Source organism: Schistocerca cancellata, chromosome 4 (assembly GCF_023864275.1).
Source record: "Schistocerca cancellata isolate TAMUIC-IGC-003103 chromosome 4, iqSchCanc2.1, whole genome shotgun sequence".
Taxonomy (NCBI): domain Eukaryota; kingdom Metazoa; phylum Arthropoda; class Insecta; order Orthoptera; family Acrididae; genus Schistocerca; species Schistocerca cancellata.
In genome coordinates, this window is record NC_064629.1 from 368817990 (window position 1) to 368833544 (window position 15555).

The 15555-nt window shown below is 44.9% G+C and overlaps 1 protein-coding gene across 1 annotated transcript in view; it reads right to left on the bottom strand.

Annotated features, from left to right (window-relative positions):
- LOC126185208 (membrane-associated guanylate kinase, WW and PDZ domain-containing protein 1) overlaps positions 1 to 15555 on the bottom strand; it is a 392577-nt gene that overhangs the window by 321911 nt on the left and 55111 nt on the right. The gene's annotated exons all lie outside the window — the stretch shown is intronic.

The following is a 15555-nucleotide window of genomic DNA, read 5'->3' on the forward strand; positions in this document are numbered from 1 at the left end:
AATATATTTGTATGGTACGAAAAGTGGAAATGGACTCTAAATAATGAAAAGTGTGAAGTCATCCACATGAGCAGTAAAACAAATCAGCTTAATTTCGGTTACACGATAAGCCACACAAATGTGAAGGCTGTAAATTCAACTAAATACTTAGGGATTACAATTACGAATAACTTAAAATGGAACGATCACACAGATAATGTTGTGGGTAAAACAAACCAAAGACTGCGATTTATTGGCAGCTCACTTAGAAAGTGCAACAGGTCTACTAAAGAGGCTGCTTACACAATGCTTTTCCGCCCTCTTTTGGAGTATCGCTGCGCGGTGTGGGATCCACATCAGTTGGGATTGACGGAGGACATCGAGGAAGTTCAAGGAAGGGCTGTTCGCTTTGTACTGTCGCGAAATGTGTGAGAAGAGCCACGGGCATGATGGCAATCATTAAAACAAAGGCTTTTTTCGTTGCGGCCGGGTCTTCTCGAATTTCGATCACCAACTTTTTCATCCAATTTCGATAGGAAGAAATGATCATCAGGATAAAATAAGACAAATCAAAGCCCGCACAGAAAAATTTAAGTGCTCGTTTTTCCCGCGCGCCGTTCGAGAGAGGGTCGATGAACCCTCCGCCAGGCACTTAATTATGAATGGAAGAGTAATCATGTAGACGTAGATGTAGGTACGGTGCAAGGTGGTGGTGGCTCCATAATGGTGTGGGCTGTGTTTACACTGATTGGAAAGGGTCCTCTAGTCCAATTGAGCCGATGTGTGGCTACTTTGAGACCATATACAGCCACTGATGGACTTTCTGTTCCCAAACAACTATGGAATTTTTATGGATGACAATGCGCCATGTCACATTATGGACAATTCGTACGAATGATTTGACCACACAGATAGCCCGACATGAATCCCATCGAACATTTATTGAACATAACCGATATGTCTGTTCGTGCACGAACTCCTGAACTGGCAACACTTTCGCAATTATTGATGGCTGCAGAGGAAGCATGGCTCAATCAATATTTCTGCAGGGAACTTCCAGCGACTTGCTGAGTCCATGCACGTCGAGGTGCTACACTATGCCGGGGCAAAAGGAGGTCCGGCACGATATTAGGAGGTATCCCATGGCTTTTGCCACCTCAGCTTGTTTCAGCCGTATACCTTCCGGCGATCTTTCGACAGAGCCGGTTCGCTTGGGAGATGGCGAGAAAGTACACCGTCGAAATATCAGCGGAGGAACTGGAGTTTCTATAAATGGTCGGCCCGAAATCTAACGTTTCTTTCACAGGAAACGCGCCGGGACAACATGAAGATGCATAGCGGCAATCTGCTGTAAAAATAATGCCCTTTACACACTGACCACAAACCCGCGACGAAAAGGACTTTCTCGTTGGTCATAGAATTCTGGCGTCAATATTCATCTGCGAAGTACAATTTCTTCATTGATTCCCCCTCGCGTGTTATCAGAGAGCTGATAAATTTTAAACCTACTACTAGACAGTCCAGTCACACCGCCTATGTTCAAAGTCAACCCGCAATAACCACTCACAGACAGCAGATGGCAGCAGTAGCAGTGAAGGGCATATGAAGCGTATTAAACTGATCAAGTACCGCCATGGTTAAAGTATGGGGTGTTCAAGAAGTCTCTCCGCAGTGCCGTATGATTGTTAGCCGCGCGTGCCGTATGCCGCAGTGAATATACCGAAATGAAACTCAGTGAAATACAAGTTGTTAATTTATTGAATATTCATTTTTACTGAGATAAACGAAAGAGTGGAATGTTGGGAGAGTCCACTTGAAGAGGAGTACCCCAGGCAGGCGAACAATCATACGGCACGCGCGGCTAACAGTCATACGGCACTGCGGAGAGACTTTCTGAACATCCTGTATATCGTGTATGACAAAAAGCAGATATCAAAAACCGGCTGCAGGCAACTGTGGTGCACCACGGGCCACAGCTGACAGGGGTGAAAGATGGCTGCAGAGTTATGTACGGGCATACTGAAGTGCAGCTGTTGAGCAGATGACCGCCCAGATGAACCAAGCGGCTACCACAATATCTCCTTAACGGCTGTTCCGCGAACGTTACTGCTTGTGGGCCTCCGTCGCAGGCGCCTGGTTCATGCGCCCACGCTGACTGCTACACGTCAGCGACGAAGGCTGGAATTTACGCCATACTGAAATGGGCGGCCACTGAGTGGCAAAACGTGGGCTCTTCAGATGAATCACGTTGTATGCTATATCGGACTGAAAGTAAACACCCTCCAACAATCGTTGGAAGGGTCCAGGGCAGACGAGGGAGCGTTATGATCTGGGGAATGTTTTCGTGACATTGCCTAGGTGATCTCGCCGTTCTCAAAGGCACACTGGATCAACACAAGTATGCGTCTATCCTCTGGGACCATGTCCACCCCTACGTACAGTTTGTTCTTCCTCGGCACAATGGCATCTAATAGTTGGACAATGCAAGTCACACAGCTCACAGTGTATGTGCGTAGTTTGAAGAGCTCCAGGGTGAGTTTACCGTACTCCCCGGATATAAAGTCAATTAAGAATCTGTGGGACCACCTCGATCGGACTGTTCGCGCCGTGGGATTTTCAACCAAGAAACCTAGCGTAGCTGGCCACGTCACTGGATGATGATGATGATTGGTTTGTAGGGCGCTCAACTGCGCGGTCATCAGCGCCTGGACAAAGTCCAATTTTTCCACAGTCCAGTCTAGCCACTGCTACGAATGATGACGATGAGGAGGAGGAGGACAACACAAACACCCAGTCCCCGGACGGCACTGGTCGGCATAGCTCGAAATCCCTGTCGGTAACTTCCAGTACCTCACTGACTCTTCCTGCATGTCACGCAGCGGTCCGCGCTGCAAAAGACGGTTATTCAGGCTTCTGACATTAATGAGCCTGGACAGTGTATATCCACCCTTTCGCCTGCCCCTACAGCTGCCGACACCAACAGCTGCAACCAGCGGGTGGCCGCGTCTCAGTACCGCAAGCATCATCCACCAGTCAGCACACATGCCAGCAATCCAAAAACGAGCGCGCGTGCAGAGGTACACCGTGTGTACGGCAATATTACAGATGGCAACGTAAGCACGCCTCTTGACAAGCCAATCTTTAGCAGGAGCCAACAGCAGCGCGTGCATCGACGACAGAGGCACAGCAATCGCGGGCGCCATATTGCATCGGCGAGTCACGTGCGTAACGATGGCTGCGGTGATATCCTTCTGCCTACTGTATATTTAAGACGCTGCCCGACCGCTAGCAGGTAGCTCATGGTCAGTTCACGTCGCCGCGCCCTGTGGCTCCGCCCAATCGAGCCCTACTTCTACATCTGCACCGCACCACGACGCCGCTCCTGCTGCCACCACGAATGATACTCCACAGTAACAACACCGAGTAGCCAGCCATCACCCTCGGATCTTCCACCTCTTCAGACACTGGCCTTCGCCGGACGCGGCGTCCCTGGGTTTGTATTTTTCTGTGTAACTAGACTGTGAACCTGTGCCTAGTAGCTATCGTCATGACATATGTCACGGCGGACTTTGACTTTGTCATACTCTTTTGAGATACGGAGGATCTTTTAGTTTGTAACCGCGCGACCGCTACGGTCGCAGGTTCGTATCCTGCCTCGGGCATGGATGTGTGTGATGTCCTTAGGTTAGTTAGGTTTAAGTAGTTCTAATTTCTAGGGGACTGATGACCTCAGATGTTAAGTCACATAGTGATCAGAGCCATTTGAACCATTTTTAGTTTGTGTGTATCAGAATCTACATTATGTTGAACCTTGCTCTTTATGTGTTATGGTAATAAAGTATTGATAGTGTACTACCTGGGAACCAATAATTATTGCATGTGTGCTACCTCTGCAGGATCCAAAACCTTGTTGCGGCTAACAAGGCACGATTATCCTAACCGTGAAATTGAACTTGGCTGCTTTTATTTTCAAAATCTTTATTTGTTTGCCACCCCCTCCCCCCCCCCCCAATTTTTACACTATTCACGGCAGTTTTGTGACGCTTCACGAAGAACTGTTTAGGCAAAGGCGAGAAATAATTCACGGAAATCATTACAGCTCTCACACTATGATGATCGTTACTAGTCTCTTCTTTCGTTTGTTCAAACTCTGTTCTCTGTGTGATTCTGACATGTACCAAAACACAGGAAGTTTACATTTCCAGCTGAAAATACGCGACATCAACATCCACGATGACGGGTACTCGCCGGCAGTTGTGCAACGGACGGTGTGAGGAATAAGGATTTAGTGCACAATTGAAAGGGCTGTGTCTTAGGACAGAGCACAAGTTCGGATAGGACAGAGGCAGGGAATGAAATCGGCTGTGATCCGAGTCAAAAGAAGGTTCGCGTTGATCCACTACAGAAAGTACAATAAAACGTAGATAAGTATGGCTGCTCCTCCCAAATACGATTCCAGAGCCGTAACTACCATACCTCCTCAACCGGTTCCGGTATACGAATCAAAGGGAAAACTCTGGCACTGAAATATGTTTTTTGCACAAACAACGCGTAATATCTTCAACAGCGGCTCCTTTTAGGTTAATAAACTTCAGTGAGTAAACTCCATGCTTTTGTGCGATACTGCAAGTTCTGCACAGGGCCAATATAATGGCTGCCATAACATTTTTAGTGAACACAAAAGGTCTTCCAATCACCCATTTCTTTAGACGTGGGAATACGTGAATATTAAAGGGCATCAAATCTGCTAAATACGATCGATATTCTAACGCTTTGTACTTGAAATGCTTCAGTTTTCCAAGTGTCAAACACCAATCATTATCCAAATGAAAGCTGCTTTTCTCTCATATTTCAACATTTGCATCCAGTTTTACTCTTTTCAAGACAGCGGCAGCAACCACCACTCTGTAATCTTACTGGCAGATGAAATCACTGCATCAGCTTCCACACACAACATTGTTGTTGTTTCGCTTCGTACCCACGTCTTACCCGCAGAAAAAAAAGAAAAAATCGGATGGGTTGTTTTAAAGCAGTGAAAAACCCGATGAAGATCATGTTCGGCATTTGCTTTTAGACAGCGTTCAATAAATGAGGCACTCCTTTTGCACGAAATTTCCTTATAGTCAGATCTTTACGTAAAACACGCCATAAGCTTCGAACGATCATCCAATACGATTAATAATTTTATCCGCATTAAGTTCTGGGACGTCTTTCGCGTAGAGGGAAGTACTGCTGCATTACATTCAACGCCCATTTCTGTGTAACACGAGCAGCGCCACTCGCTGAAAGCCTTTACCAACTGTGCTTAAATTTCCATTGGAGATGCACCACTATACACCAAGATTTTTATGACTGCACGGTATCCCAATTTATCGATCGAGTCCACTTGTAGCTGCTAATCCTCGTTTATTGTGGAATCAAGGTGCCACCGGTTTCGCGATAATGAATCGCATCTTCGGGTTAAATTTTGCTGGATTACATTAAGCCATTAACCCAATACGTTCTCCCAACATTCTACAAGGCACACATCCTAGCATCAAATCCAAAAGGTATTGAAAGATACATCAATAATATTATATAATTACGGGTCATCACTGAGGGACATACTCATTTGGATCAGAGTTGAACTCCTGATAATACTTAGAAAAACAGCTACCACGGCTGCGAGGGCGAAATGATAACACTGTGTGGAGACGTAGCCGCTAGTAAGTCGTAGTGCCACGACCTGTTGGTGATTATGCTGCTTTTAGAATTCACTATCGTGCATTGTATCTTCCCCGTGCAACGTATCTGCACGTAACATGGCTGTTACATTTGCCGCATTTTTGAAATGTATCTGTGTCATCGTATCATTAGAAGATGCACTAGACTTCATCACAACCAAGCAGGTCAATGCGTCGATACTAGGTCTCTTCGGAGTCGTGGATTCTGAACTAGTTGCAGTATTAAGATTTATAACAATTTATTAGCAACCAGTCACTCAGTGATAAATAGTTCCATAGCGCAGTATTAATTTCTCACTTGTGATCACCGTCAGATAAAGTTACATGCAGGACTTATTACGCAAAAAGACAAACGATATTCTCGACAGTATGAGAACTCGGTTATGCTTCCGTACAAAGTAGTGTGTTTGTTGCCCCGTAATACAAGTACGGATATTTCACGGAAAATGTCTCCGCGGAGAGGTGCGACGACTTCTGAGGACCACTGGATTCTGTCAAATACTTCCAATATCACCTTAATTTAGAAGCGGCCTAGAACTTGTCACACCCGCCAAATGCTGCAAAGACACAAATAAATACAAAGTATGTGAAACCTACTTAGAATGTACTAAGTAATGTCAAACGTGGTATTCATTTGAATAAAGCTCAATCTGGTATGAAGAAGTACGAATGCACTGGTGAATTACCCTTATGAGGCTCCTCGCAGAATTTACTCGGATTATCAAACAACTAGACTTTACTAACTGACAAGAAGAACGGAATCTTACATTATCTTTCATGCATATGGAGTACGCTAACAATCATCATACAACCCCATCTAAGCCATGGCTCGTTCAACTAAAGGCACCGGAAGCGACAGCCATTGTATGTAATTCACCTATAGAGAATACCAAACCCATTTGTTCAGAATTCATTTATTCGATTACTCAAAGGCGACTGCGACGACGATCCTCCTGAAGAAATTACACTGTTTTGTTTGCAGGAAGTGCAGTGGGCTCGGAATTATTTCTATGAAAACTGGAGGAGAGATTTATGTCCCTCAAGCGACGCCCGTTACGTGGTTCCTAGGCAGCAAATTCCTAAACAAACATTTTTTACACACACACACACACACACACACACACACACACACACAGTCTTACTACGAACATTAAGCTCTTACTGCGTCATTTTTTATCCACAAAATTGAATGTGTTTTATGTTCTAGAAGATACTGCCACTCACATTTACTTTATAAATACTGACGTATTGCATGTTGACGTTTGTTTCAGGATATCCAGTAGACGTTTATTAACTATTTTTCTGACGTTTCGCCAGGACGAGAGTCAGGTACTATCAACCTCCCCTCCCCTAAAAGCCCCATTATACACTCAGTTGACAGGTCACGGGATAGCGATACGAACGTACACAGATAGCGGTAGTATCGCGTACATAAGGTATGAAAGGACAGTGCATTGGCGGAGCTCTCATCTGTACTCAGAATGGGAATTAACAGACTTTCAACGGGGAACGGCAGTTAAACCTAGAAGCATCGGACATTCCATTTCGGTAATCGTCAGGGAATTCAATATTCCGAGATCTACAGTGTCAAGAGTGTGCTGAGAATACCAAATTTCAGGCGTTATCTCTCACCACAGACAACGCAGTGGCCGACAGCCTCTACTTAACGGCGAGAGCTGCGCCGATTGTGTAGACTTGTCAGTGACAAGAGACAAGCAACGCTGCACGAAACAACCGCAGAAGTCAATGTGCGGCGTACGACGAACGTATCTGTTAGCACAGTACGACGAAATTTGGCGTTATGGGTTACGGCAGCAGATGACCGACGCGAGTGCCTTTGCTAACAGCACGACATCGCCGCAGCGCCTCTCCTGGGCTAGTGACCATATCGACTGGACCCTAGATTACTGGAAAACCGTGACCTGGTCAGATGAGTCCGTATTTCAGTTGGTAAGAGCTAATGATACAGTTCGTGTGTGGCGCAGACTCCACGAAGCCATGGACCCAAGCTGTCAACAAGCCACTGTGCAATCTGGTGATGGCTCCATAATGGTGTGGGCTGTGTTTACATGGAATCGGCTGGGTCCTCTGTTCCAACTGAACCGATCATTGACTGTAAATGGTTATGTTCGGCTACTTGGAAACCATTTGCAGCCATTCATGAACTTCGTGTTCCTACATAAGATTGGAATTTTTATGGCTGACAAAGCACCATGCCACCAGGCCACAACTGTTCGTGATTGGTTTGAAAAACACTCTGGACAATTCAAGCGAGTGGTTTGACCACCCAAATCGTTCAACATGAGTCACATTTAACGTATATGGGACATAACTGAGGGGTCAGTTCGTGCACAAAATTCTGCATCGTCAACACTCCCGCAATTATGGAAGGCTATAGAGGCAGCATGGCTCAATATTTTTGCAGGGGCCAGGCAAAAGGAGGTCCGACATGATATTAGGAGGTAACCGCACTGTACATGTACATTTGACAGCTAAAAAGTGGGCCACTGCTGAGTGCAGCAAACATAACGTAGCTGTCTCACAGGTCCTCTAAATGACGAAACCCTGTGGGGTACATTCTTTCGACTATACACAATTGTTACCAGAAGAGAACGCTATATGTTATGGCAGTCAGTCCACATGTAAACTAATACCGCGATACAACAAATATTAGACAGCCCGGCCGGCTAGCCGCGCGGTCTAACGCGCTGCTTCCCGAGCGGGAAGGCGTGCCGATCCCTGGCACGAATCCGCCCAGTGGATTAGTGTCGAGGTCCGGTGTGCCGGCCAGCCTGTGGATGGTTTTTAAGACGGTTTTCCATCTTCCTCGGCGAATGCAGGCTGGTTCCCCTTATTCCGCCTCAGACACACTATCTCGACGATTGCTGAGCAAAAACTGTCTCGATGTACGCGTACACCATAATTACTCTACCATGCAAACATTTGAGGTTACACTCGTCTGGTATGAGTGTTCCCGCGGGGAGGGGGTCCACTGGGGGCTGAACTGCACAATAACCCAGGATTCGGTGCGGGGCGGCGGTGGCATGCGTGGACACTGCCCGGCCTGTTGTGTATCACTGAGGGCTACGGCGGGACGAAGCCTCTCCGTCGTTTCTAGGTCCCCGGTTTAATATATATAGAAACACGTTATTAGATATGAGGCAGTCCTGAACACTTGTACATTAAACTTCATTACAGTCAGTGACACTTCAGAACTCTTATCAAAATGGTTCAATTGGCTCTCAGCATATGGCACTTAACATCTGAGGTCATCAGTCCCCTAGAAATTAGAACTACTTAAACCTAACTAACCTAAGGACATCACACACATCCATGCCCGAGGCAGGATTCGAACCTGCGACCGTAGCAGTCTCGAGGTTCCAGACTGAAGCACCTAGAACCGCTCGGCCACACCGGCCGGCTAGAACTCTTATCACACTCATTAAATGACACGACAAGTTGTTTGTGATTCGAATTTGAACCCACTGTTAACCAAACAAAGCTTGCGTTTCTGATCGAGACTCGACTGGGCATACAGAGACGTAAAATATCGAAGTGTTCACCAGTATAGTTTACAAGGCGCAATGTCCGAACCTGGAAATAAATGACGATGGGTTTAGCACTGCACCGGGAACCCTATCAACCACCTAATATAAGGTCGGAACTCCTTTTGCCCGGCGTCCATTCAGGAGTCCATCTATGCCCTGGAATGTTCCAATAGTTTAGTGGAGTCTGTGTAGACCCCAGGACACGTCGGAATCACAGGAAACGAACTTGCCGACAGGCTGGCCAAACAGGCTACGCAGAAACCGTTTCTGGAGATGGGCATCTCTGAAAATGACCTGCATTCTGTCATACGCCGCATTCTTCTCCTCCGAATGCAAAAAGTTTTTGTTGACACCATCGTACAAAGGATGACTGTACTGTAATAACGTAAGAGAAGTTAGAACTCGCACGTAAAAATTTTCTCGAGCTTCGTACGTGAGTGGAACGGTTGAGAAATTGAAGCGATTCTGTCAGTCCTTAACTGTGACATACAGAGTAATCCTGTCTTTTTGCATTTTAAATGAGGTGCCTCAGAAGAACGTAATCTGCAACGTGCACCACGTATTGATTCAGAGACACTGAGTACACTTTATAAGTGCTCAAAATGTGAATGATGTACTATGTGTAAACCATTATTTGACAAGGTGTCCACCGAAACTGTTTACTTGTAAAATCCACTTAGTTATCTTGATATCGTCATTTATTTCCAGGTTCGAACATTCGGCCTTGTAAACTGATACTTGCGAACACTTCGATATTTCACGTCACTTTTTGCCTAGTCGAGTCCCGATCATACACGCAAGCTTTGATTGGTTAACAGCGGGTTCAAATTCGGATCACGAACAACGATTTGTCATGTCATTTAATGAGTGTGATAAGACTACTGCAGTGTCACTTATTGCAATGAAGTTTAATTTAGAAGCATTAAAGACTGTCTCATGTCCAATAACGTGTTTTCTAATGTTTGTTGTATGACGGTATTAGTTCACACGTGGAGTGACTGCCATAATGAGCATTGTTCTCTATCAGTCTCTAGTCGTAACCACTGTGTACAGCCAAACGACTCTACTGCAGATGGCTTAGAGGACCTGCGACACAGCTATGCTATGTTGGTTGCATACAGTCATGTGGAGCCTACACATGGTAATTCAGCGGCAGCCCACTTTCTGTGCTGTCTAGTGTACGTGGCGTGAGATGTACACATGATCTCCGGTCAGAGGCTCGATTCCAGTTCGCCACCAGCAACGGAGAGTGAACGTACGAAAATGCCAGGAACTCGTACTGGCGAAGCGTCAGATAAATCGTTAAACAAATGCCGATCGAAGATACCAAGACAAAAGTCAACAAGCAATACGCCAATAAGCGGCCATTAAAGCCTCAATAATTTTATTCATATTGTTTGTGGTGTAAATTGTTCACTGACCAAGGGAGGGGGGGGGGAGAAAAGAATTGTTGAAACAAGAACACAAAGGCTACGGCTGGCTCTGGTATTCACACAGCCTCCTCTTTAAATTCCCCTGTTTACACAAAACATCACAAAAGATGTTACACATATAGCATTAAGCACATGCAAAACGAAGACAAGGGTCTAGCATTTTCATCAGCAACTCGCCTAAAATTGTAAGGTGACATTTCTGCAATGTCCCAGAGCTTACTAATGAGTACTGAATCCTGTCTTAACTACTTCCTTATTACACTACACGAATATTGAAATTGTTCGACTTGAATGTCGACGGCACTGCCCTTCCGTAAGAACTGCACAAAAACGCTGACTATGAGAACTAGCCCATGTCAGCAGGTGCTACAAAATTTATAAATCAGTTATAACTGTCAGTGTTAAAGCCCAAAGCGACAAATGCCTGGAAATTTTATAATCCAGACTTCTTTGAAAAATACAATAAAATTATTATATCAATCATTTTCACGAACCTCTGGTAAACATACACCTTACATTACTAATCGAGTTTTAGTAACTTATCGCAATTTTAGCACGAGAAAATATGACACTGTCACCGGAGACTGCAATATTTCCAACACGAACAGCGGAATCTGACCGTTCAGAGCATCCCGTAACATTTAGCTACACTGAGTTCATAAGCAGCAATATTGTGTCGAGCGAGATGCTTGTTTTAACTGAATGCCGTCGCACAGTGGTTAGAACGATGCACACTAATTCGGGAAGTGCGGATATAAAATGCCCATGTAACTACCGTAATTAAGGTTCCCTAAATCGATTTAGCCGAATGGCGGAACTGGTCCTAAGAAAGACGAAGGCCTCTGACTGAGTACTAGCCTATCGCTATAGATGATTTATCCTCCATATTTTAGATTTTAACCTTCTCCACTTCAGTACTTACCTTGGATCAATTATTACGTCTCTGTACAACAGCCGCCACCATCGATAACTCTTCGTCCTCCTTAGTGCTAATTTCCCGAACGTGTAGAGCCACATGTTCAATATATCGCAATCTAAACTACGCAGTCTCTCCATGTAAGAATACAGGAAAGTACAATCGTGCTTGAACACTGGTCCCTGTTATCTGTTATGCATATTTATGTGGCTTGTACACGGTGAGGCAGACGTGATTTTAAATACTATAACGTTGTTAAAGGGCAATTATTTGCAGCAAATGTGACGTCAGCCGAGATCATAAATGGCCAACGAGATGACACCATAGGCGACCCTTGGCAAGACGTAAGTGGAGAGGTTACACTGAGCTCCAAAATTTTAGCTTGACAGAGAAGAGAACGACAAAGCGGTAGCACTTACTGCAACTGACAGTCACAATTCCCCCGCAGACAAGAATTATAGCTGCAAAGGAAAGAGACACTCCTCGACAAGGAAAAGAGGATTTTTGTAACAAAAAATATATCAGTCGTGGCTGTGAAAAGAGTGTAGTCTCTTGGAGAAGTTTACTGTGTAATGCCACAAAGACGTCATTTAGACTTAGCTTTGCAAGGTTGGTTCCATCTACGCCAAGGAACTGGTCAGAGACAGGCCACAGTCTCTCTTGAATGAGCCACGAAATGTTGTTTCAAGTTTTTAACGCCGGTTTCGAGGTACAGCAATCGTACGTTTTCCAACAGTACGAAGTAGATCAAAAGTGGCCTGCCACAACAGAAGTGATATCTAACCTTTCACGTATCACCATGTCAGCAAGTAAACTGTATGCAGAGCTTACATCTGTTGTTTCCCTACTAACAGTATATCGCATGCTCAACGCAGTAGTCCGAGGGAGCTGGTTAAATGGTTTTGCCACTAAACTCGCATTCGAGAGCAGCAGGGTTCAAAACCACGCCATGGCTGGCTGGCTCTGAGCACTATGGGACTCAACATCTTAGGTCATAAGTCCCCTGGAACTTACAACTACTTAAACCTAACTAACCTAAGGACAGCACTCACACCCATGCCCGAGGCAGGATTCAAACCTGCGACCGTAGCAGCCCCGCGGTTCCGGACTACCACGCCATAATTTGGGTTTGTTTACATCGCTGAAGATGAATTCTGGGTTAGATCTTTTTGAAATACTCAACGCCCATTTCCTGTCACATTCTTCTCGAGTCCGAGTTTATGTTCAGTCTCTTAATTTCTGTGGCCGGAGCGTTAACCCTTACGAGCAGCTGGTCTGTATGTTATAAATGAGGCAGTGTTTGTGCGCCTTACGGCAGTCCATACACGGAACGATTATTGCAAAGTCAACAACATCGATATTGGAGGGTGGGTGGGTGGATGGATGGTGAAAAGAGAGTGTGATTTTCACAGATGAGTCCCGTTTCAGTCTGCTGAATGAAACATGTCGCACATAAGTTTGGAGGGCATCTGTTAGCTGGTGAAATGAAATGTCGTGTGATTAGGGCCTCCCGTCGGGTAGACCGATCGCCTGGAGCAAGACTTTTGAGTTGATGCCACTTCGGCGACTTGCGTGTCGATGCGGATTATATGACGACGATGAAGTCAACACAACACCCAGTCCCTGAGCGGAGAAAAATCGCCAACCAGCTGGGAATCGAATCCGGTCCCCTTCGCATGGCATTCCGTCGCGCTGGCCACTCACCGATCGAAGCGGACAGTGGTAGCTGGTAAGATCGCGTAAACTTCGTGCAAAGATACACACTTTGTGGTGTCTTGGGTCTAGTGCAGGCAGGATTAATGTTGAATGGACTTCTCCGACATGAGAGCCCAGAGGAACCTATGTGAATTTCTGCAACCACGTGCGCCACTTTTTGGACCCGCAGTTACTCCAGATTTCCTCTTCATGAACGATAATGGCCATCCGCTTCAAGTTGATCGAGCATTTGGATACCTTACGCCTGAAGAAATCCATCGCCACAGAGTGTTGCTACGAAGCACCCAGGAGACTGCCGCTATCAAAATATACTTCCACATTTCTGCACAGTTGCCTCTTAGGGATAGTACCGACTGTTAATAAAATTCTTGAACTACCTTACAGAGAGAAGGCCATGTCGCTGCTAAGCATTTGTGCCAGTGGGGGCAAACAAATCTCATATAAACTGTAACATACTACCGACATTCAGATAATTTAGAAGCATGACGACTTCTGACAATGCAATCGAACAGGTAAGAGACTACGAGATTCGTAATAAGAACACACCATAAGTTGATTTCAATCACGAAACGCAAGCAGATTAGAATGCTCGAACGAGGAAAACAACCCTAGCTTTCTAATATCCGAGTGTAAAGGTCTTTTTCTTCTGTACTGTTACGAAGATGGGTACACAGATACTTGCAGTGTTCTTGCAAAGTTATCTACCTGTGGAGCCGCAGAGCTGGAGACGTGAGGTAAGAAAGCCGAGGGGAACCCGTACAAAGGCCTCTCCCTCCCTCCCCCGCGGGATTTGCTCACGTCCATGGCAGCGGGCGGTGGTAATTCTGGTACCTTGCATTCGACAGGTCTCGCCAAGATATTCTCCTACAGCCGCGTGTCTATTCAGTGCGGCCCCTACAATCATCATACAGACACAATGTGACCACACTGCAGGAGGACTGTCACCATCCAGTAATCGCAAACATTACCTATTCGCGAGAGTGAGTAATGCGCTCTCCACATAGTTTCAACTGTTTTTCCATCAATTTAGCTTCTCCATATGCTTTGTTGTTCGCGAAACCAAAAGATCTGAACCCTTATAGCTACAGATGTTACCGAGCGTGTCGGAAGGTACTACTCTCCGTATATCCCCCACCCCCTTTTCTTCGTTCCATCACGATGATGTGTGCAGGAAGGAGCCAAACCTCCGTCTGGGCTCGAACTTTTCTGATTTCACCGACATCGTCATTTCACGAGATTCATACGGGGAGTTAGGTCAACTGCGCCATAGTTTTTAAAACTGGTGTAAAACATTATCTATATAACTAACCTGCATTAAATTTCATGGGAAGTCTAGGTTACATGTTTTCTTTACCCTGACGTGTTCAAGGGCTCTGTATTACATTTAATTATAATTAAACCTGAACCAATTACGGTAACGCATTCGCAAAGTGACCATTTAACCTAACCGATAAGGTTAACTGAACCCGCTAGCGAAACCAGTGTAAACACGTTAAATAAATCGAATTCTAGCTTCAAAATACAGTAAAAGTGGACTGTGACAATATTTAGTTGTTAGTCCATGATTACCAAATGTAACTGATTAAAGTTTTAAATAAACTTAGCAAAGACTGTATTCATACAGATCTACAATGATATGAATCACGTTCTCAAATACCTGACTTAAATGTTTATGGGGAGAATGAGGTTTTGTAATAATATCAGCAGTGGCAACAAAATCATTTCCACCGCAATGAAAAATCTATACGAGAGAATGTGCCGCTTCCAGAAAGTCTCTTTAATGCCAGAACAAAGCGACTCTTTCACAACAGCTATAAAATTGCAATCTAGGTTTTTTTACCTCCACGCACTTTAACTATTATGAAGTCACTGTTTTCAATTTTTGAAAAACTTTCAGGTTTTCAAATTCTTTATCTCAAGAACAATCAGAGTTTTTAAATACCAAGTTAATGCTTTCATCTGACAATGAATGCGTGTCTTGTACAGCAAGTTGTTCTATTTTTCTTTGGTTCTCTGACAGAGGCTGCTTCTTCAAAGTAGGCCTTCACAGGTGAACTTTTAAGATACGAGATTCTCCTTTATTTCGGTCATGACTATTTCTTTTTCAAGAGTCTCCTGACAGCACGGCTTCAGGATACAGAAATAATTCAATCTGGATCTCTTGTTCACGAAGACATGATGGAATGAGATTACTAATGGTGTTACTAGAAGTTGAAGGAACTGCATTAGTAGAAGATGCG